Source organism: Pan troglodytes, chromosome 4 (genome assembly GCF_028858775.2).
Source record: "Pan troglodytes isolate AG18354 chromosome 4, NHGRI_mPanTro3-v2.0_pri, whole genome shotgun sequence".
NCBI lineage: Eukaryota > Metazoa > Chordata > Mammalia > Primates > Hominidae > Pan > Pan troglodytes.
In genome coordinates, this window is record NC_072402.2 from 59,951,037 (window position 1) to 59,974,255 (window position 23,219).

A 23,219-nucleotide genomic window follows, 5' to 3' on the forward strand; every position below is an offset into this window, starting at 1 on the left:
GGGGGTGTTAATTCTCTAACACTTTAAGCAGCCTGCCATATGGGTGACAAAGTAAGCTCTGTGGCCCAGAGAAAAACCCCAGGCAAAAAAAATGCAAGCACTGTAAGTTGGACAGACATACTGAAGTGGTGAGAGGAGATGGGTAGGGGATCAAAGAAAGCTCCATGAAAGCAGGGACTGTATCTGTTCTATTTACCACTGTACATCCACTGCCTGACACATACAAGATGCTTACTAAATAGCTGTGGAAGAAAGGAAGCGAGGGAAAGAGGGAAGAAAGGACAGAGGATTAGCAGAGTCAGGGCAACCACATTGCACATCTCCAGGACACTAGAGAAGAGGCCAGAAGGAAGAGCATAAAGGTCCTGAAAGACTTTGTTCAGTGTGCATGGAGGGCTTGTGAAAGTTTTGCAAGTTTGAAAGTCTGCAAGAACTTTGGAAAGTAGAGCAGAAATATGACATGACCACAGCAGAGTTTTAGGGAAATGAATCTACTACTCTTCTGTTCAGCAAATATTTACCAATCTTTCGGAGTCAAGAAGTGTTTCATTTTTAGTAAGGATGGGGCAAAAAGTAGAAGATCTACATTGCTGCAGAACATTTTTAAGTTATCTCAATTGTTCATGGAGGAGAACAGCTGCCGAATATTGTCAGCTTTCTATCTATTTCGTAGAGCTGGTGTGAAGGTGTGAAGAGTAGCACTTACCAAGAGACTGGGGACTGTGAGGACAGAGACTGGCAGGGCCCTCTGATGCAAAGATCAAAGAGGAGGCAACAAGGAGCAAGTCCCAGGTGATCTGAGGGTTGTCTCTGGCATAACAGCTGGTACATCTGAGAGTCACACTTTTTTCCCTCAAGTTGTAAAACTGGAAGAGGAGAAAACAGGAGGTGACACTTTAGGAAATATTGGGAATAGAATGAGTGTGAACTCCACAAGGGGATGGAGTCTACATGGGGATATTTAATTTCATTATATCACCTCCCTAATAGGCAATTCACTTAGAGCCTCCGGTGAACTGCAAGTCCCAAATCCCTTCTCCACACTTCAAAAATCCCAAAACTCTAAGCACTGATTTACTTTTATAAATTTGTACAAATTCATTTGACATCAAAACTTGACCTTGCTGTGAATTCATTCATAGTCTTCCTTTTCTTGTCCCACTTTGGGTGAGTACTCATTTTCCTCTAGAAAATTTTGCGGCTCTGAATTCCAAAACACATGTGGCCCCCAAGGGTATCAAACAAGGGATTGTGAACCTGTAATTAAACATGAAGTATTTGGCTTTTTTGCCTGTAAATAGGCAAAAAAGTTTTTTTGATGTTGAAGGGCAAGTCATGGAGCATCTGTTTTACTGATGTTGATTATACCAAATGTGGCATACTCCTGGCACTTGGCAGCAGTAGGGACATCTCCTGACCAGGGAGGCTCCTCAATGGCTGCAGTGATGACAATGATGATATGGTTTGGGAGCCAGCATTTTCCCGATCTTAAGAAAGGTAGACAACTTCTTGGAGGCCTGGTCTTGGGGTAGAGTTTTGGGAGTCACTATTGGAAGCACAACCTGAAATTTATTCTCAAACCTCCATTTTATACCCTGTAATAAATAATTTCTTGCTCGAACTAGCTAGAATAGAGTCTGACTTCTGCAACTGAGCCTGAAATGGTATCCCAGCCACACAGCAACACCGATCCAACCATGCTATAATTCCATTTTTTTTTTAACTCAAACTATTGTCAGCTGCATAACTGCCAGACTTGGTAGCCATAAAGTAAAATAACAAAATAAATGTGAAAATAAGCCGGGTGGCATGCGCCTAGTCTCATGTGCCTGTAGTCAGGAGCTGAGTTGGGAGGATTGCTCAAGCCCAGGAGTTTGAGGCTGCAGTGTGCTGTGATAGTGCCTATGAATAGCCACTGTACTCCAGCCTGTAGAACATAGAGAGACCCTGTCTCAAAAAAAAAAAAAAAAAAAGCCTGCTCACAAAACAAATATTTCCTACTACCAAGGCTGAGACTGCCCAGTAGAAGTCGATGCAGACAAAGATCTTTCAGCAATTGTTGAAACCACTACATTGCCTCCAAAAGTGATCCTGTTAAAACAGAACTATTCATTCGGATGTAGGCTTTCTGTCACTGTGTTAGTTAGTCAATATAAATCTATTTGGTAACCGTCGGAGAGAATGGAAGTAATACAGAGAAAGATAATACAGAGTATTTATTTCCAAGGAGTTTCTTCTCTCCTGGGCTTCTGGTCAGACACCCAACCAAGCATTATGCCCACTCTAAGTGCTGTAATGGGTATGCACAAAGTGCAATTACTTAGCCATTTCCTCCACTCACATCCAGGCATTTCAGAGCTTGCACAGCCTGAATCCACAGCCTCACTCCTACAGACAGATGCTTAATGTAAACACTTAATATCCATGTGTCTGTAACAGTAATAACGTCATGAGAACCCTAAAGGCAAAAAGCCTTTAAGAAGTAGCTAGGTAGAGAGTAATAGATTTATACCATGAAAATGTGTTTAATCAGGAGTCTGAGTACATGAAAATAACATCAAATCAACCCTATCTCTAAAAATGAGAGAAAAATTAAATAAGTAAGACTGATACTTGAAATATTAGTGTTTATTAGCAGAGTTTTTAGTGTGTAAACATACCCACTCTAATTTTGTCTTGAGAATTGGATTCTGAAAAAACTGTGATCAGCACAAAGGCATGTTGATACCCTGGCACCATGAAAGCATTGAAAGGGAGAAAAATGACTGGATTGGCAAAAGTCTTGACAAGAGAGGCCAACAGAAACCAAAAGCCTTCACGATTGTAACTCAATTTGTTTTCTGAGCTCAGAAGAGAATGACACTGTGCTAGATGGATTTCAGTTGTCCTTCCAGATCTGCTCTCCACTTCTCCACACTGGCCAGCACCCTTCATGTGCTGCTCATAAAGCTGAGAGCCACAGAGGAGCACACGGGGTGAGCTGTGATGAATGATTTTCATTTACCTTTCCAGATCCTCTGTCCACCCTGCTGTGCCGATGGGCATTTATGGACCATAGCGACAAGCTCCTTTGTCCCCTGGCTTCTGGTTAGAGAGCCAATGAGATGCACGGGCAAAGACTGCATGGAGAGGGAAAAGTGAGGTTGGGGCATTGCCTGCCCTCCCTGCAGGGCTATGAGTCTCAGAGTCCATGTTCCACGATCTAAGGCCAAGCGCCCGTCAAGCAGGCAGCTCTCTTTCATAGCTTCCAGGTCCAATGACCTTCCCTCTAAGGGTGGTAATAGCACTCCATGCTTAGCAATCACTATTCCTTTTAACCCAGTACATCTTTGCAAATTAGCCCTTTTTGAAACTCTTCAGTTTCCCTCATTTGACTGCATCACTTTTTTCTCGTGGAAACCCTCACTTGGGGATTATTGTTTAGGGAGAGTTTCCCCAGTATTTTTACAGAGCTAACAGGAAGTTAATTTGCCTGCCCTTTATACAGCTCAGTTAGATCAGCTTTTGTCTGGAAAGGAGCCTTGCAGGGCTTGGCTTTGTATCCTGTTGGGATGATCATCTCTCCAGTGTGATGACTAAGGGTTGTGTCCAGTTAGTGCACTAGCAACTGAAGTTAGGAAGGCTCGGGTGGACGCTGCCAACCAGCAATCCAATCTGCCTGATGGCCAATGCTTTGACTGCTGGGAGCCTGGAGCTTTCTGAATCAGACAACTTCCAGACTTCACATGTGCTGCCAAGCACAAGGTATGAAAAAGGTTTCTTTTCTTTAGATTCTGCTTTTTCACTAAAGCTGCATCTTTATCCAATTAATTAGAGAAATGTTACTCAAAGCATAGTCTGGGGACCACTGCTGGTATGCACACTGGTGGAGCTTGCACCAGAATAAGTTCACTACGTTCCACTGACAGGCTTTTTTCTTTTTTTTTTTCTCGGTAGCAAGACTTTTTGATGACTTGTTGATTTACAATTTCATAAGCTTTTTTTCTCATCACAGATGAGGAACAGATATTTACCAACCTGGTATTTGGGTACTTGCAGTAGCACTGAATTAGAGGACTGTGACATCGGACCTAGGCAATAAACTAGGTCAGCATTTCCCATGTTGTGCTCCATGGAATCCTAATCTTGTGACAGCCTGTCTATTAAGAGGAGGAAATGCTTAGAGAGTCACAAAGGACATGACCATGTTAATGGCTCTGATAAGTCCTGCAGTTAAAGAGTGTGCTTATTTTTGTTCAGCACAGAATTTCCCATACTTGTTTAAAATGATTATGTTATGTCATGGCTATTGCCACTTGTGAAATGAGTGTTCTGTGGAACTAACACTGTTGGCAAGGAAATGCTTCAGGAAGTGCTCAGCCAGAGGATCTCTAGAGTCTCTTGGGAAGATACTTATCTTCTCAGGGCCCCTGTTTCCTTAACTATCAATTAATGTCTAACATCTGACTAGTGGTAAGCATTTTCATATGCATGTCCTCAATGAGACTCGGGTTATCCTGTGAGAAATCGTGCAGGAATGGTACATCCCAGTCCACACAGGAGTAATTGAAGGGTCAGACAGATTATGTGACTTACTCAAAGTCACACAACTTGTAAAAGGTGAAACTAGAATTTGACACTCAGGTCTTCAAATTTTAAAATCTATGATTTCCTACTATACTGCATTGAATCTTTGAGCTGGAAGGACTCTTAGTGGATAATATGTCTAATCAGGAAAGTAATACTCTAGCAAAGGAGGGATTCAATGTGAATTCAGTGCTGGTCATTTAACTTTTAGCTGAAGTTCAAACCTGTTTCTTTACATCATTTTGACATCTTCCTCTTGTTATGGTCAAAGACAGCTTTCCAATGTCCTATGCACTCACCATCTCAGGGAATGGGTCGCATTGTCATATTCGTCTTCTGAAGTGAGTAGAAGATGGCCTGCCACAAACGTTGGACCTCTGGGTTTGTTCACAGAGCAAGGCAATGACATTGGGGAGACAGGAGGGCACTCTATATTTATATTCTGTACTCCTGAGTCAAGAAAAAGGAGCGTGAGATTTAACAGCACTTGGCTAAAACAATTAAGTCACAGCCTATCTTCTTGTGGTCAACTAAAAGAAAAGAAAAGAAAGTGAGATTATTTGTGTATTTTTAAAAACAAAGGCTAAGAAATAATCTGCTCACAATGTTCTCCATTCTGTATGTATGTGTTTCTAACTAGTTTTTAAAATTCTAATGATTCATTAATTCATTTGTTCATTCATTCAGTATGCTTTTCTTGAGTACTTACTCTGGGCCAGGCAATGTGCCAGGGGTTGAGGAAACAGAATGAATAAAATTAATTTGTCACCCAAGTCAAACATGAATCATCATTACCATCACAAACAAATACTGAGCATCTTCTATAAAAGGGGCCAGTACTGGGCACTTCCGGGATCTATAATAAGACATACCAAGGCAGGGTCCTTGTCCTCCAAGAGTTCAGTCTCCTTGAGGAAATAGCTATGCCCATAAAAGGCTAAGCATCATTGTGCAATGCTGAGTGTCAGCCCAGTAGCATGAAGAACAAGAGTAACCAGCATTCCAGGGATAAGAAGTCACTCTTGGTCCAGGCAGGTGGGAGCTGTCAGAGTGGCATAATTGTGGTCAAAGCTAATAATAACTCTATTATAAACCACAGCATTGCAAGGAAGCAGGAATAATTTTTCTGAGAGAATGAAATCTTTTTGGTTTAAATTGATCTCACGGAAATAAATCTGGCACTTAAAAGAGTTTCGGGTTTCATTTATGTCATGAGGGTCCATTTGCGGGTGACTAGTTCCTGAAATAAAGAACTCGTCTCTCTAGGCTGGAGTAATCTTGAATCTGAGAGATGAAAGTTCATTATTCTTTTGGAAGTTAGTCAACATTAATTGTGTTTGGCACTTTTTAGGTAAGGAAAATTATCCTACACTGGATGGTTACAATTACATTGTTATGTCTGAGAGGATTTTCTCATGTAATTACTATGTGCCGGCTCTCTAATTACAAGGAGGGCCTGAATTTTCTTCCTGTCACTGCAAATGATGTCTCTACTATATTGAAAAAATAGTGGACTTTCTTATCCTCAAATAAGGTATCAAAACTGGTAAGCCATGAAGAACTTAAAAATACCGTTGACGATATAGATATTTCTACAGCTTTATTTTAAAAGTTTAGGTATCATATCCTATTGGATTTAGAGAAATTTTGATAATTTGATTAAAATCTTATGTTTATGTTGTTACATTCTAAGTAGAAAATCAGATCCATGCTTAGTATGGGTTTTAAATTTTATTTATTCTAAATTCTTAGAAAAATGCACAGCTAATATATGACTTACTTGACCTCAACTTCAACGAGCAAAAGAAACTTGCAAATTTAAGGTATTTAATAAAATGCCTCCCCACCTACCTTGAATTCTCATAGAAAATACCACAGGGTTTGACTACAAACAAGAAACACTAGAGGTTTCTTCCTTCCCAATAAGGACAGTTATTAAAAAGCTGGGTGAAATAATTTTCTTACATTATTTCTCTTAAAAAATCCAAGAGTTAATAAGATAGTGAAGATTTAATCTACAACAGTACAGAAGACAAAATCCTGGGAAAGTAAGTTGAGCACACAAAGCTGCTTTGACCTCAATAGCATTTTCCAAACCTGAAGAAACATGCAAAACTGAGGTGCTGTCTCGGTGGCCTCACAAAGCAAGTAGGAAAAAAGTGAAAACCTAGGCCCACCCATAGTGGGGAGCCCATTCTCTCCATAGATATTAAACTGGGATCCAAGGTTTATGCCCTCAGGGAAATAGAAAGCCTAAAGGAAAACAACTTTTGCTTGGATTTGCAGCCCAGGTTTGCATCAACTGGATGGTCCAAGGAGCCTCAAGCCTTGAACTTAGACTAAGCAGATCCCTTACTGGTAACGCTCCGGGAGCAAATAAGAATGGTCTCCAGAGAAAAATTCTGTCATCTCAGAGTTTAATCACTCTCAAATTATTTTTCAAATACAACAACCAGTCTACAGTCAAATATGACTTGTTGCATAAACATGACAACATAAATGAGAACTAGCAGAAAAAAATAGACAATAGAACCAGACCATAAAGACCTAAAATGTTAAAATTATAAGATACAGACTACAAAACGTTTATTATGTTTAAAGAAATAAACATGTTTCCAAGGAATAAGAAACTACAAAAAGTCCAATAGCACCACCCAACTTTTGTAAAAACAAACAAACAAAATGCCTTTAAACACTTCCAAATACATTTCAACAGGAAAATGTGAGGCCAGTGATTGCCATGGAGAGCTCCACGGCCAAAGTCACATACACTTCCTGGGGTGACCAGTATCCAACAACTGATCAATACTGGTTATGAAGTCCTGGCCAATTCCTGGTCACCACAGCTGCATAAGTTATCCCATCCTCAAACTCCCTGTGAGTCGCCCGACACTTCTGTTGAGTCTTATTGGATGATAAGCTGTGGTTGTTGCTTGGGCACTTTAGCTCCTCATGGCAAGGGACAGGTAGGTATGGAGAAGAATCACCATCTTGGCAGAAGTAATTGACTCCTGCTGTTAGGCAATAAGGGCACAGAGGAATATAGTTAGCAACCAGTTGATTCCCCTGGGTGCCTCCTGGTATTCCTTTCCTTAATTGTGACAGTGAATGGTCAAATGCAGCAACCTGGCCTGTGAAAGGCATGGTGATCAGGGGCTCAGACCCTTCCAAGTCTGACTCACAGGACCACATAAGCCAGTGAGTCCACAGAAATGTTAGAGAAATCCAGAATGGAGAGAAAAGGAGGGACCTGATGAGTGTTTGTTTTGGCCTTGAGATTATCGGCAGCTGTAGTTCATCCCACTAACCTTATTCTCCTAAATTTTCCTCTGGAAGAGAGGCCCACTAAAATCCTGGAGGCATTGCTCCCAGAACCTGTTTGAAGCACTGGGTCCAAGTAGGGCAATGTGTGGATTATGATGGATGCGGTTATGGTCAGCCTAGATCACCCTTTAGGATTTGAGGCACTTCCAAACTGATGAGATGACCCTGAGCCACCTAGCTTAAGGACTCACTTCCTTCCTGGGTGGCTCATATCCAGGGACTAATCAACATGGGGACATAATATCCCCTTTCTCTCCTCTTCTCCATGTGGGGCACCACTGAAGGTGATTTCACCTTCAGAACTCCCTGCAGGGTTGACTGTGTCTTCCATTGAGATATCCAGCATCACAGTTCAACTGTGCCCAGTCCTACTTTCTTCTCTTCTCTTACACATGTTCAATCCGCAAAGCACTCCTGCGTAAACCTCCTGTGTTCAAGTCTGTTATTCAGGAGACCCAGCCTGTGACACTTGGATCTTCACTGAGTTGAGCTTCTGTACCTTACTGGGGTCCAGATATTTCTTCTTCAGACATTCTCTAATTTTAAGAACCTTATCTAAGGGACAGGAAGTCTTTGTTCTTTCTGACAATCTGGACAAGCTTTCAGGACATTTCCTAGAAATCATGCTGCAAGGAGTGGCAGGACTCCTGATATTTGATATATGCCCTACCAAACTCATCCCAGCTCTTCCCATATTTGACAATGACTTCAGAGAAACCAACAAAGTCTAGATTCTTAGGAGGGGGAAGCTAGTGCCCATCCCTCTTCACAGCTGAAAACACTCAATTGATTCAAAGTATTTGCATTTTAACTTTAAGAGCCCAGGCCATTTATCTTAATGATAGTGGGCCACTGTAGTGCCAGCAGTATCTACAACAAGGTGGAAATTGTAGGAATAGCACTAAAATAGGGAAGTGGGGGACAAGCTGCTGGCTATCCCATGGAGAGTTTCAGATGCGGTGCCCCTAGAGAAGTCCACTGTATGACCAAGTTGCTTTAGTTAAAATCACTGAGTGACTAAGGGTCACTTACTATGAGTGTCGGTAGAGACAAAGTTTTATTCCTTCACCACAGCAATGCCCCATTCCCCAAACCACTGAAAATAGACTCTGGTTAAATTAGCCTATATTTGAGGACACTCACACATTGGTATCATTTTGAGTTTAACGTAATCAAGCAGAAACCTCAGCTGTGGGAACCATTTTAATGCAGAGCCCATTTGTATTTGTCCCCTCCAGATCAATCTAAATGCAATTTCTTCACATTAGGTTCTTTGCTGGTTTGCAAGTAAGCTTTTTGATTTTTTTATTTTAACAAATACTAAATGTAGAAACATCTATTTTTAACAAGAAAAATAGACACTCTTAAAAACAGAGCGGGCTATTTTTTGGTTTTGGGAGAGGAGGTAGAAGAGCAGTGGGGAAGTTTAACCAAACATGGCCTATTTTACTGGTTCCAGTATAACATAAGTGTTTTCAGTTATGAGCTACCTTGATGGATTTATTTACCTTTAGATGTTTTTATTGGCTTGAGGAGCCATGGGGTTAAAGGAAAAGAGGGAACAAGGAAGTGAAAGCCTTTGAAAGAAGACAACCAGTGGTGTCATCCAAGCATCCCAGCATTAAAACTAAATAGGATTCTGTAAAGTTTCCCTATAAATTGGTTACTTGGAACCCAGAGCCCTGGAGAAAGAGACTTTCCCAGGCTGCCAGTCAAAGAAAGACATATGCATATGGATTCCCTGAAATTAATGCGAGGGGGAAAGTCTACTAGGATTGTAAATGATCTAAGTGCTTAATGCACTTTCTTGGCAGATCCGAAGCAAAATTGTTTCCTCAAATTCAGGCCTCAGAGGCTGTGAGCCAAGCAGTTGTCAGTGGGTCTTGTAGTTAGTAGATACTTCTTCCTCTCCCCACACCAACGCTTATTGGGCCGTCCTTTCCCAGCTCTAAAGCTGAGAACCCTGCCCTTTTGTGCTCCTCTGGCCTAGGCCTGCTGGCAGCAGCAGCTCCACACTTCTGCCTGGAGGGCAAGAAAAGGAGGGGCTTGAGGGTGAGGGGACTCACAGAGTTGGAGGGGCATGCCACTTTGCCCATTTGCTTATTTCATCGGTGATTCATTTTTCTTTCATGAGAGAAGGAAAAACGAGAGGAGAGAGTGAAGGTAAAAAGGAAGTTCTGCAGCCCTGGAAGAATGTCTGAGGGACATTCTGATTCAGGAGTTTATAGCTTGGGCAGGGTTGGCACTGCTACTCACATGATACATAAGAACCAGGCTGATGAGTTGAAAATTAGCTTCTGTTTTGATTTTGTCCCAGAATACAAAAACATTCACTTTCCTTGATAGAAAGCAGAGTTGAGAAGACTTTCTATCTGGCAATATTTATAAACTTTATGGGATCCTTACATAATGAGATGAAACGAAGTTTTATTATCTTAATGGCTGTTGCTTAGAAATGTTTTGGGACCCCGCGGGCTTGAGTGTTTCTTGGCCACAAAACTTCAAAGTATAATGTAAAACTGGCTTGCACTGGATATGAGAGAAATTCACATTTTGCTCTGAGGATAAAGGGAGAAGATAGACAAGAAGAGAAGAAATGCAAGGAGGAGGAAGACAGAGCATGGAGCCAAGTGGACAGAGGAGAGGACCAGGTGCGGGTACTGGCAGGTGAAGCATGCAGTCATGGGGACGGCTGAGGCTGTGCGAGAGGCATGGTAAGGCTGCTCTTCCACATGAAGTTCCTGGCCTTGCTGTGTCATGAGACTCCATTTCTGCTCCAGAATCACCCATAAAGACTCCTCTGTTCATATTTTCTTTTCCGTGGAACTCAGAAAGGGGGCAGGTGTTCTGTGGTATGGTCCTCATGGTATAGCACATAGTTGAGACAAGCTTAGGAGGAGGACCTCATGAGAAAGTGAGGACTCGTGGGACTCACGGGCTCCTGCCAGTGGTGGATTTGGGAGAGCAGGATTGAGTTAATTTGATCCAGATCTCCAAGGGCCAGGGACTCAGTACACAACTTTTGAGTAATAAAGATGATGGAAAGTAAGATATTATTTGGTAAAATCTGCATGACGTCCCAAACAGTAGGATCCAGAATACATGGGAACACTCTTTCTCTTCCAATGCATTTAGATTTGCAGTCTCATCAGTGCTGGGCCCTGCCTGGCACAGAGTAGAAGGTCACTGACCCTGCTCTCAAGTGAGGGTGGGTATGTAAATAAATGAATACAAGAAAATGAGTACGCTGATACAGCAATGAGGAAAAATGCAGCATTCGTGGAAGGCAAGTTATGCCTTATCAGGTATAAAAACACTACAGTGGTCCTCAGCCTTGATGGGTCAACCCTTCTTAGTGTGAATTTTGTTAACAGCCTGTGTCTGAAGTACCTTTCTAGGCACTGCAACTTTCTGAGTGTTTCCCTTCAGGACTCTATGTTAAAACAAACAAACCCAAACAAAAAAACACTTCTGTATTTCCATGGAAGTGATTTTTAAGAAAAACAAATAATAAAAATGCATGACTTTTGGGTTGCCATATCAGGGCAAAAATAAAGGAAATAGTGCCTAGAAAGGGATTGTGAAGGCAGTGGCACCCTCTGCAAATGGCACCTGTTGCTACAGGTGCAGGATTTCTGGGGGAAGAAGAGGATTTCTTCCTGACAGGCAGGTCCACAGTGCAGCGCAGGCCATGCTGATACAACCTGGAGCATCTCACCATTAAGGGAAATTCCACATTAGGGAATATGGAGATTTAGAGATTTTTTTTTTCTATTCTTCTGACATTTATACCTTGCATACTTTTGCTTTAGAAGATATAATTGACATAATTTTTAAAATGGCTTGCTGTGTGCTATGATGACAAGACAGGATTTAGAGTCAAAATTCCTGGATTTTTATCCCGACCTCTTAACGAACCAGTTGCCAGAACTCATACAAGCCACTGCTTTGTGAGGCCTCAATTTCCTCATCTATAAAACAGGCTGCTAATAACATCTGACATTTTCACAAAAGCCTTTCTCTGGCTTAATGCTAAGTGTCATGCAATTGACAGTCTTTAAATCACACCTCCTAGACCTTGGGAAAGCAGTTTGTTAGTTTATTATTTATGTAATCCTCTCTGTCTTTCTGAACACTTTCTATGCTTCAGGCACCATACCCAGTGTTTGAGTTGATTGTCTTCTTTCTTTTCAACACCACTCTACGAATTTGGCACTATCGCGACCCCATTTTTACAACCAGGGACACGGGCTGAGAGGTCAAACAGTTGGCCGTGATCACCCAGCTGAGATCCTGGCCTGACCCAGAGCCCACACCTCAGAGCCCCCTCCAAGAAGCAGCCAGCTAGTTCTGTATCTGTCTTGAGTTTCTGTCTAAAGCTCTCCTTACCCCTCCTCCTTCTGCCTGGAAAGAAGACAGAAGTTGCCCAGCGCCATTCAACCACCTACATTTACTGTAACTATGTCACCAGCATCTCTACTTTCTGAAACCTCTGAGTAGTATCATCTTGGGCCCTCAGTGCATAGATTTGCTAGAGAACCCCCAGCATCCTTCAGTGTTTGGAGAGTTCCGTGTGATGAATGGTACCATTGGTCTTTGTGTGCTTGGCGCTGGAGCCCCTGATGTTGATTAGACCAGGACTGATGAGCTGCTTGGCTCCTGCCCAGCTGGCAGGCCCTAGCCCCCACTTCTCACACCTAATTGAAGCAACACAGCCCAGGCTCTCCAAGACCACTCGCTGCCAAATGATGAAAAATCCTCTGACCTCCCTCCTGATTGTTTTCAAATTAAAAGGTACTTTGGGGACAACTGAAATTCCCCCAAGTGCTTGTCTGAGCAATTTTGGCAGCTTCTCCCAAAGTGCTCTGGCTCCCAGCACAACCACCCAGCCTCAGACTCTCCACCTAGCGCAGGGCCCAGGCCCTGTCTGTTTTCTGAGCTCAGGCCTTGAGCACAGTGCCAGCTCCTTGCCTGCGGGGGGCTTCTTCCTGCCCCAGGGGAACTGATACCTTTGCCTCACATTGATACGTGGAAAGAAGAGCAAGGGGAAGGGCCCTGGAATCTGCTCTGGGCTTCCGGGGGAGCAGCTTCTAGTACCGCAGCTGAGGAGCACAACCATCAGCACCGGGCATGGGATGCTTGGGGGCCTTTGCTTAGTTCTATCTGTCAGGGAGGACCCTCACTGATTGAGGGATGCACAGAATCATTAGTTTTCCTCCCCACCTACAAGGATAAGATCCACAGAGAGTTAGAGCTGAAAGGGGCACAGAGGAGCTTGCTTTTCTCATTCAACCTTATGTTTTGAGATTTATATCTGTAGACACATGCATCTCTTTATCAATTGTAACTACTGTAGATGTGTCCATTGTGACTATGCTGCCATTTATTTATTTATTTTTCTGTTGATGTACATTTATTTTCAATTTTTTACAATTATGAATATACCACAAATGAACTTTCTCATAAATGTGTCTTTATATGTGTATGGGAGTCTTTGAGGGGTAGATATCTAAATAGAATGAAATTTCTGGGTCTAAGAGTAGGCACATCTTTATCTTTCTGTGTTGTCAAATTCTTCTCCAAATTGATTGCACCAATTTGGACCACCTCCTACATTGTGTAAGAGTTATCATTTCACACTCATTAGATTGACAAAAGTGAAAAAGTCTAACATCCCCTAGTATTGGAAATATCGTGGGGAAATGGGAGCTCATGGCTGTTTTAATTTGCATTTTCCAACTCTTAGTTGATTTCACATTCTGGTTTCTGTGTGCACGTGTGTGTGTGTGTGTGTGTTGCTGGTTTATATCCATTGCCCATTTTTCTATTGAATATTTTGACTTTTTATCCTACTGAATTGTAGAAATTGTTTTTATGTGTTGGATACTTTTCCTTTGATGATTACATGAAGATCAGTTATCTTCCCCCAGTCAGTGGCTGGTTTTTCACTCAGATTACATTAAATTTTAAAACTTACAACAACAAAAACACTATAAGTAATCTTTTGCTTTGCAGGTGCTGCTTTTGTGACTTATGGAAAAAATCCCTCTCTACTTTGAGATCATATTCTTCTTTTTTTATATACAATTGTAATCTGATCCGGGCTGAAAAACGAAGTATAGCAGTTTAAATAGCAGGAAGTAGTCAACAACTCATTATAAAAGCAACGGAAAACACGGAAATGTGCATCAGAAAGTCCCACCGGTTTCTCCCAAGTGTTTAACCTTGAGAAGATCACTGAACTTCTCTGTAAAGCAGGCAATATGTGTCCCTGTGTTTCTCACCGGTTGGATGGTAAGCCCTGAACACATATCAAGTAGGGTTGCTATTCATGTGGCCTGCCCTCAGCTGCTATTGTATTCTTGTCCTCTGGGATTTTCTGGACTTGTAAAACCTCAAGCTGCAATTAAAACACCATCCTCCACACCCTAGGCCAGAATGCCTGGGCTCACCTGGGTGACTCAGCTGAGACATGGCAAAAAAACACTCAAAACTTTGAATCTGAGCCGGCTTCTTTCATTCAAGTAAGGGCCAGTTCACAGAGCCCCTCCAAGGGAGATGGTGCTTGGAGTAGGGAGGTAGGAAAAGGTTGATATAGTTTGGTTCTGTGCCTCCACCCAAATCTCATCTCCTGTTAGGGAGGGGCCTGGTAGGAGGTGATTGGATCATGCGGGCAGTTTCCCCCATGCTGTTCTCATGATAGTGAGTGAGTTCTCACAAGATCTGATGGTTTTAAAGTGTGGCACTTCCCACCTTGCTCTTTCTCTCTATGGCCACCATGTAAGATGTGCCTTGCTTCCCGTCACCATTTTAAGTTTCCTGAGGCCTCCCCAGCCATGCAGAACTATGAGTCAATTAAACCTCTTTCCTTTGTAACTTACCCAGTCTCAGGTAGCTCTTTGTAGCAGTGTGAAAATGGACTAATACAGGGGTCCACAATGAAGTCCTGGATTCCTCAGAGGGAGGAGTGGGGAGAAATGAAATATTAGTCCGCACTCTCTCCCTCAGTGAGATTCCTGTAGGTTTTCTGGAGTAACTGATCAGGACTAAGTCTAGAAAAATTGGAAATAGAAGAAATGAAATTTGTTTTGAACTGAACTTCAGTTTTGCTATTCTGCAACTCTTAGTTCCTTTTTTGATGCTCTTTCTCTTTCTCCCATGTCATGCTCATAGTACTCCCACCCCCACCACCAATCTCTCCTATTCTGCCTACCAAAACTTGCACTTGGAACAGCATCTGGCCTAGAAGGCCTCAATAAATGTGGCTATTATTAGCAAAGAATAAAGGAGTGGCATCCTTTTGTAATGTACTTTACATGTAGGTACAATGATCATCACCCCCATTTTACAGATGAAGAAACTGAAGAAAAAGAGGATACATTAGCAGCCAAGTTGATGGAAATATTAATTAAAGAGGCAGATTCACATTAAGGTGGAGCCCACACTCTGAAGAACTCTGGCTTCTCAGGCCTTGTTGACCTGCAGGTGCCTAGTTCCCTCCTAGGGAAATGGGTGAGTTATTCTTAGTGGAGTCCCCTCTTGGGATGTGTGTGTGTGTGTTGGGTGTATTCAAACAGAGGAACAGGGATGAAAGGAAATGAGAGAGCAGTGAAGACAGAATTTGAGAATGTGGGCTCTCAAAGGGTCAGCTTTGAAAAAGAATTTTTAAAAATAATGGGAAAAGAAAGGCTTTATCTTATTTAAAAGGCATTCTTTAAAAATCACCATCACCCACAATAACAACAGATAAGGAGAAGGCAGTAACTACTGATGGATTTCAGAAAAACTTGGGAAAATATTTAGGAACAGGGAGTCCATCCTCATGCCCCTACTGAATCTACCCACATTCATATCACCAGTCAGTTGTGAGCAATTGCCCCAGAGCCTCTCTGCAGGGAGCCCTAAAGGACCAGAAGACAGATGGAAGAGCAAGCTCCTCCTGCCCTGGGTTCAGTGGTTCAGATGGTAGTCACTGGTTCTAGAAGCCTCGTCAGGAACTCCTAAAGGAGAAGGAGCCAAAGTCCATTCCCAGCTGAGTGATTCCAGGCTCTGGAAGGTGGGAAGTTTGAGGGGAAGAAGGAGCCTCACCAACTCTTAAATCTATCCCAAGACTCTAACTCTTGCCTTTCCCATGTAAAGACCCATAGCAGAGAGTATCACAACATGGAAGAGAGAAAACATCCACCTCAGCCTAGAGAAAGCTTGATTTAGAGATCACAAAACAATTGTGTGTGTGTGTGTGTGTTTCTTTTTAACACCGCTATAGTTGAATTCTCATTTTATAATGTGGGATGTTCATTCAATATTTTAAAGTTTAAAAACCAGTGAGTGGGGCTTCAGGTTTTCAGTCCAGCACATAAGGAACTTAGAATTCATCACTCCATCCTAACAATAAGCAAAAAGCTGAACTAGCTGAAAAATTAGCAACCAAAGAGGTGAGGTCACAAGGAAAACCACTGTCCCCAAAATTAAAGAGACAGACAAACATCTACAGAGAATCACAACTTATTGTGGCAGAAATCCAGAAGTAGAAACCTCCATAGGAATCAATTCTGGGTAGAGAAACCTGAACTGTAATTGATAAACTGCTGTAGACTAGATGTGAACAAGTCTGAAGATTAAAACTCCAGGAGGACCCAGTCGTGAGGGAGGTGGCACATTTTCATGAGTTTTACCTCCAGGAACTCTACCAAGTTATCACTGTAAATATTAGAGAAAAATCCTCTTGGGCTTCTGGTCAGGGAAGGGGAAAGGGAACCATTTTAACATATACCAGAGCATTTTGTTCTTCTTAACAAGGCCTGTGCCCGGGAGAAGTTATTGTACTAGAGCCTCACTTGCTGTGGTTTTATGAGAGCCTAAACCTACTGGAAGAAGGAAAATAAGTCAACTCTAGCCAGCTCTAGCCTTCCACCTGGGGAAAGGGAAACATACAACTACAGTTCTTTCTAGCCTTTCACATGTGGTGAGGTAATTGCCCAACTCCAGCTCACTCTAGCCTTCCGTGTGGAAGAAAAATACCCAACTTCAGTTCTTTCTAGCCTTTCATATGGGGGAAAATAATCACTCAACTCTAACCCACTCTTCCCCACTAGAAGAGTGGAAAAAAAAAAGAGAGAGAAACTAAGAAGCACTGGCAAAGTTCACAGTCCAGGGTCACAGACTCACCAAAAGACTGAGACCTAATTATAGCGCTGTAAAATACTTCCCCTCCCCTCACACCTTACCACTACATTACTAAAGACCTACCTACCATAGTTTCCTTTACCCAGCACATTGTGTCCCTTTTTCAAGAAAAAATTACAAGGCATTCTAAAAGCCAAAATACACAGCTTGAAAAGACTAAATAAGCAATGGAATGAGAGTCAGATATGGCAAGAATGTTGAAATTATCAGATTCAAAATGTTTTAAACCTATGATTAATATGCTAAGAGCTTTCATGGAAAAACTAGACAACATGCAAGGACAAGTGGATGATGTATGCAAAGGGATGGAAATTCTAAGAAAAAACAAAAAGAAGTTCTAGAGAAAAAACATTGTACAATGAATGAAGAATGCCTTTGATGGACTCATTAGTGGACTGAACACAGCTAAGGAAAAAATCTCTGAGCTTGAGGATATGACAATAGAAATTTCTAAAACTGAAAAGCAGAGATTGAAAAAAAGGCAGGGGGGAGACGTAACAAAATATCCAAGAACTGTGGGGACAACTACAAAAGGAGTTATTTATGTGTATATAAATAACTAAAACAAATTAAAGAAATACCAGATGGAGAAGAATGAGAAAGGGGAATAGAAAAAATATTTGAAGCAATGGTGACTGAGGGATTCACCCAAATTAGTCAAACACCAAACCACAGATCCAGAAAGCTCAGAAAACATGAGGCAGGAAAAATAAAACAAACAAACAAACAAACAAACAAACAACCCAACTACATCTAGGCATATCATATTCAACTTCAGAAAATCAAAGATAAAGAAAAAAATCTTGAAAGAAGCCAGCGGGAAAATACATCTTACCTATGGAGTAGCAAAGATAAGAATTACATATGACTTCTCCTCAGAAACCATGCAAGCAAGAGGAGAGTAGAATAAAATATTTAAAGTGCTGGGAAAAATGACCAGCTTAGATTTCTGTATCCTGTAAAATTATCCTTCAAAAGTAAGAGAGAAATAAAACCTCTCTCAGGAAAAAAAAAAAAAAAAACCAGAGGGAATTTGTTGCTAGCAGATATGTTTTGCAAGAAAAGTTAAGAGAAGCTCTTGAGAAAAAATGAAAATAATAAATGTCAGAAACTCAGGTTTCCAAAGAAAGAAAGAGCATCAAAAAATGAATAAGTAAAGGCAAAATGAAAACTTTTATTTTTCTTATTCTTAATTGATCTAACAGTTAACAATTTGCTCAAAATAATAGCAATAATGTATTCAATAGGTATGCATATATCCACAAGTGAAATGAATTACAGCAATGATACAAGGGATGGGAGCAATGAATTAGGAGTATTTTCTTATAAGATATTAGTACTACCTGTGAATTGGTGTAGTGTTATTTAAAAGTGGACTTAAATTAGTTGTAAACTTCAAACTTTAGAGCAACCACTAAAAAATGTTAAATATAATTGATATACTAAGAAAGGAGAGAAAATGGAATAATATAAAATGCTCAGTTAAGGCCACAAAAAGCAGAAAAAGAGTGGAAGACAAGAATATGAACAAAGAACAAGGGCAACAAATAGAAAATAGTAACAAATATGGTAGATATTCATCTAACTATATCAATAATCATTTTAAATGTCAATGGTCTAAATACACCAATTAAAAGACAGAGGCTGTCAGAGTGGGTCAAAACATAAGAATAAAAAAATTAAGATTCAACTATATGTTGTCTATAAGAAATCCACTTTAACTATAAAAACCATGACAGGTATAGATTAAAAGTGAAAGGATGGAAAAAGATATAGCATGCTAACACCGATCATAAAAAAATGAGAGCGGCTATGTTAGTATGATATAGAACAGACTCCAATGGAAGGAGAGTTATTAGGGTTAAAGAGGCACATTATATAATAATAAAGGATCAGTACTCCAAGAAAACATAACAATCTGTAATGTGTAAGCTTCTAACAACAGAGCATCAAAATATGAGACAAAAACTGATAGAACTGCAAGGAGAAATAGATTATCCACTACCACAATTGGAGATTTTAACACTCTTTTATTAGAAATGGACAGATCCAGCAGGCAAAAAATCAGCAAGGACATAGTTGAACTCAACAGCACTACCAATCAACTGGATATTATTGACATCTATAAACTACTTCATCCAATAACAGCAGATTACACATTCTTCTCAAGCTCACATGAAACATTCACCAAAACAGACTACATTCTGGGCCATAAAACACACCTTAACAAATTTAAAATAATAGAAATCACACAGTGGCTACTCTAAGACCACATTGAAATTAAACTAGAAATTAATAACAGAAAGATAGCTGGAAAACTTCTGACCTCAAGTGATCTATCCACATCAGCCTCCCAAAGTGCTGGGATTATAGGCATGAGCCACTGTGCCTGGCCAACGACACATTTCTAAATAACATGTGGGTCAAAGTAGAAACGAGAAAGTTAAAAATAATTTGAACCAAATGAAAATAAAAATACAACTTTTCAAAATTAGTAAGATGCAGCAAAAGCAATACTTAGAGGGAAATTTACAACGTTGAATGCATATATTAGAAAAAAAGATTTAAAATCAGTAATCTAAGCTTCCATTTTAGGAAACTAGAAAAAGAAGAGTAAATTAAATATAAACTCAGCAGAAGGAAAGAAATAATAAAAATTAGAGCAGAAATCAATGAAATTGAAAATAGGAAGTCAATGGAGAAAATTAACAAAACTAAAATGTGGTTCTTTGAAAAGATCAATAAAAATCAATAAGCCTCTATCCAGGCTAAGAAAAAAAGAGAGAAGACACAAATTACTAATATCATAATTGACAGAGAGAGCATTACTGCAGATCCTACGGATATTAAGTGGATAATAAATGAATATTATGAACAACATTATGTCCACAAATTTGATAACCTAGATATGATGGATCAATTTCTTGAGAGATACAATCTGCCAAAACTCATACAAGAAGAAATAGAAATCTAAATAGGCCTACGTCCATTAAAAAAAAGGAACCAACAATTAATAAGCTTTTGAAAGAGAAAGCACTAGGCCAAGATGGGTTCACTGGTGAATTCTACCAAATATTTAAGGAAACAATTATACCAATTTTCTACAATTTCTTTCAGAAGATAAAAATATAGGGAACACTTTACCAAGTGTTCCCTATTCATGCTATGAGGCCAGCATTACCCTAATTACCCATTACCCTAAAACCAAACAAAGACATTACAAGAAAAGAAAACTACAGACAAATAACTCTCATAAATATAGATGCTAACTTCTCAACAAAATATTATCATATCAGTTCCCACAATGTTTAAAAAGAATTATACACCATAACCAAGTGGGATTTATTCAAGGTATGAAAGACTGGCTCAACATTAGAAAATCAATATAATCCATCATAGCAACAAGATAAAGCATAAAAATTACTTGATGATATCAATAAATGCAGGAAAAGCATTTGGCACAACCCAACACCCATTCATAATAAAAACCTTCAGCCACTGCTCAATGAAATAAAAGAGGATACAAAGAAATGGAAGAACATTCCATGCTCGTGGGTAGGAAGAATCAATATCGTGAAAATGGCCATACTGCCCAAGGTAATTTATAGATTCAATGCCATCCCCATCAAGCTACCAATGACTTTCTTCACAGAATTGGAAAAAACTACTTTAAAGTTCATATGGAACCAAAAAAGAGCCCGCATTGCCAAGTCAATCCTAAGCCGAAAGAACAAAGCTGGAGGCATCACACTACCTGACTTCAAACTATACTACAAGGCCACAGTAACCAAAACAGCACAGTACTGGTACCAAAACAGAGATATAGATCAATGGAACAGAACAGAGCCCTCAGAAATAATGCCGCATATCTACAACTATCTGATCTTTGACAAACCTGACAAAAACAAGAAATGGTGAAAGGATTCCCTATTTAATAAATGGTGCTGGGAAAACGGGCTAGCCATATGTAGGAAGCTGAAACTGGATCCCTTCCTTACACCTTATACAAAAATTAATTCAAGATGGATTAAAGACTTACATGTTACACCTAAAACTATAAAAACCCTAGAAGAAAACCTAGGCAATACCATTCAGAACATAGGCATGGGCAAGGACTTCATGTCTAAAACACCAAAAGCAATGGCAACAAAAGCCAAAATTGACAAATGGGATCTAATTAAACTAAAGAGCTTCTGCACAGCAAAAGAAACCACCATCAGAGTGAAAAGGCAACCTACAGAATGGGAGAAAATTTTTGCAATCTACTCATCTGACAAAGGGCTAATATCCAGAATCTACAATGAACTCAAACAAATTTACAAGAGAAAAACAAACAACCCCATCAAAAAGTGGGCGAAGGATATGAACACGCACTTCTCAAAAGAAGACATTTGTGCAGCCAAAAAATACATGAAAAAATGCTCATCATCACTGGCTATCAGAGAAATGCAAATCAAAACCACAATGAGATACCATCTCACACCAGTTAGAATGGCAATCATTAAAAAGTCAGGAAACAACAGGTGCTGGAGAGGATGTGGAGAAATAGGAACACTTTCACACTGTTGGTGGGACTGTAAACTAGTTCAACCATTGTGGAAGTCGGTGTGGCGATTCCTCAGGGATCTAGAACTGAAAATACCATTTGACCCAGCCATCCCATTACTGGGTATATACCCAAAGGATTGTAAATCACGCTGCTATAAAGACACATGCACACGTATGTTTATTGCGGCATTATTCACAATAGTGAAGACTTGGAACCAACCCAAATGTCCAACAATGATAGACTGGATTAAGTAAACGTGGCACATATACACCATGGAATACTATGCAGCCATGAAAAATGATGAGTTCATGTCCTTTGTAGGGACATGGATGAAGCTGGAAACCATCATTCTCAGCAAACTATTGCAAGGACCAAAAAACCAAACACTGTGTGTTCTCACTCATAGGTGGGAATTGAACAATGAGAACACATGGATACAGGAAGGGGAACATCACACACTGGGGACTGTTGTGGGGTGGGGGGAGAGGGGAGGGATAGCATTAGGAGATATACCTAATGCTAAATGACGAGTTAATGGGTGCAGCACACCAACATGGCACATGTATACATATGTAACAAACCTGCACATTGTGCACACATACCCTAAAACAAAGTATAATAATAATAATAATAATAATAATAATAATAAACCTTCAGCAAACTAGGTAGAGGAAAGCTTTCTCCATTGATTAATAATATTTACAGGAAGCCTACAGTGGCCAGGCATGGTAGCTCACTCCTGTAATCTCAAAACTTTGGGAGGCCAAGGCAAGAGGGTTGGTTGAGCTTAGGAGTTCAAGACCACCTGAGCAACATAGTGAACCCTGTCTCTACAAAAAAATCAAAAAATTAGCTGAGCATGGTAGTGTGCACCTGTAGTCCCAGCTACTCAGGAGGCTGAGAGGGGAGGATTTATTGAGCCCAGGAGGTTGAGGCTGCAGCGAGCTGTGATCATGCCACTGCATTCCAACCTGGGTGACAGAGTGAGACCCTGTTTTATTTTTATTTTTATTTATTTATTTTTTTAAAGCCTACAGGTAACATCATACTTAGTGGAGAAAGTAGAAGCATTCTCACTAAATCAGGAGCAAGATCAGAATGTCTCCTTTTGCCGCCACTTTTCAACATTTGTACTGAAAGTCTTAACTAATATAGTACAACAAGAAATGGAAATAAAAGGTATGCAGATTAGGATAGAAGAAATAAAACTCTTTTTTCACAGATGACATGATCATCTATTTAGAAAATCCAAAAGAGTTGACAAAAAAAATCCTGAAACTACTAAGTGATTATCACAAGTGATTATCACGCTAGATGAAAGAGGAATATACAAGGCCCATTGTTTTTCTATACACCAGCAATGAGCAAATGGAATTTGAAATTTAAAACAGATTACTTTTTATGTGAACACCTCCCAAAATTAAATACTTAGGTAGAAATCTAACAAAATATGTATAAGACCTATATGTGGAAAACTACAAAACTGTGGTGAAAGAAATTTTAAAAGAACTGATAGAGAGAGGTTCCATATTCATGGATAGAAAGATTCAATATTGCCAAGATGTCATTTCTTCCTTACTTGATCTGTAGATTC

General features: G+C 40.2%; 3 long non-coding RNA genes across 3 annotated transcripts in view; 2 read left to right on the plus strand and 1 right to left on the minus strand.

Moving 5' to 3' along the window:
- The window catches only part of LOC104006450 (uncharacterized), a 76,336-nt gene that overhangs the window by 29,550 nt on the left and 23,567 nt on the right, over window positions 1–23,219 (plus strand). The gene's annotated exons all lie outside the window — the stretch shown is intronic.
- LOC104006451 (uncharacterized) lies at window positions 464–15,575 on the minus strand. Its single transcript, XR_001717715.4, has 3 exons — window positions 14,772–15,575; window positions 4,866–5,016; window positions 464–866 (listed from the first exon to the last, which is right to left on the minus strand). It is a non-coding gene; the product is annotated as an uncharacterized LOC104006451 (long non-coding RNA).
- On the plus strand, window positions 9,754–15,176 carry LOC134810079 (uncharacterized). The gene is made up of 2 exons (XR_010157238.1): window positions 9,754–10,604; window positions 13,906–15,176. It is a non-coding gene; the product is annotated as an uncharacterized LOC134810079 (long non-coding RNA).